Raw genomic sequence first — 1,622 nt, forward strand, 5'->3', positions numbered from 1 at the left:
ATGTGAACATTATGAGATGGACAGCCAGAGGGAATAAATGAAAAACAGTTATGAAATAGAAATACTATATGACAAAACAAGAATACAGTTTAAGGGATTTGTAAAATATCCATAAAGAAAAATCTTACAGTTCTGTTTCATATGGGTGTTGAGAGATGTATCCATAGATCTCTTCATTTTGCTCTCAAAGTGCACCAGATTGATGCTTTTAACTTCAATATTTAAAAAAAAATCTTCCCGGGGAAGCATGCCCCCGAACCCACCTAGAGCAGCGGTTCCCAAAGTGGGGGTCGCTAGAAGATTACAAAATAAAAATGGAAAATAAAAATTAAAAAAAAAATTGATTAATTTTTTTTATTACGTTTGCATAGACATTTTCAGGGGCGGACTAGCCATCTGTATAATTTCCCCGCAACGAGGCTCCCCCTTTGACAATCCACTAGCGCAGTGTTTGTGCGGAAAACTGAAATTAATTCACTAGCACCCACCCCTCCCCCCGTCCCGTCCCGTCGACAGGGGGTCGCCAGTCTCTGGCACTGTTATTTTGGGGGTCGCAGGATGAAAAGTTTGGGAACTCCTGCATTAGAAGACATCTATCAATATGTGTGTATACCTCCACCATTAAATTGTCATATTCTGCACATTTCTTATACTATCTACCTAAATCTTATAAGAATAATATGTATAATATCAGTTAAAATAGGTGCTTCAACATAGTTAACATTGCATCAAAGCAATATATTAGACGTTAAGTACTTTGTCAGGCTTAATATTTATCTTTTGATACCCCCAAAGCTTTTTTCTTATTTACAAGAAGACCTTAATCTAAAGTATTATTTAATGTTTAAATAAAGGTTCATTTGTTTTTTTTATTTGGGGTTAAGTACATTGTCAGAATAAGTGAGAAATTAATTTAACTTCTGTTAGACAGCCATATGCCATACATTTGTGCATACATTCACAGTAAATATTTATTCAGTATGATAGGTGTCTAACAGAAGTTAAATGCATTTCTCACTTATTCTGACAATGTACTTAACCCCAAATAAAAGAACCCAATAAAAATAGTTGTTAAATAATAGTGAAGTCACGTTGTAATAACAATAACTCATCTCTCTCTCGTTTTATTTTTGAGCTTTGCTAAAAGCTGGGTTGCCGTCCGGAGTTGTCCAATATGGCGGACCATCTCGCACATGCGCAGTACAGATCGGGCAGGGTGATGGATCGCGTAGTGACAGTCCCATTGCTGTTAAAACTCATTTCCCTGCTTCCCGTGGTTTCCTTGCGTCTCTCCATGCTTCCCTGGTGGGAGGGACTAGTCGCAGGGAAACGACGCAAGTGACGGACGCAAGGAATCCATTTAACCGAAGTGAGAAGGGCCCTGTGGCCGTTTATCAATCGCGAGGATACTGGCTTGGTAGTCGCATACTTCCAAGTCACTTCCTTCAGAAACGAAGCAAGTATACTTCCAAGCCACAGCTTAGGAAAACAAAGAAGAATGGAACAGGCTAACAAGTGTGCCACTCTCTCTAACGGTTTCAACATAAACTGTACCGAAAATAAATACCTCACGATGTCTATCTAATTATGAACTTGCCTTACTTTCCCGGAACACATTTTTG

This window comes from Notothenia coriiceps, unplaced genomic scaffold, assembly GCF_000735185.1.
Source record: "Notothenia coriiceps isolate Sejong01 unplaced genomic scaffold, NC01 NC01_scaffold00013688, whole genome shotgun sequence".
Classification (NCBI taxonomy): Eukaryota; Metazoa; Chordata; class Actinopteri; order Perciformes; family Nototheniidae; genus Notothenia; species Notothenia coriiceps.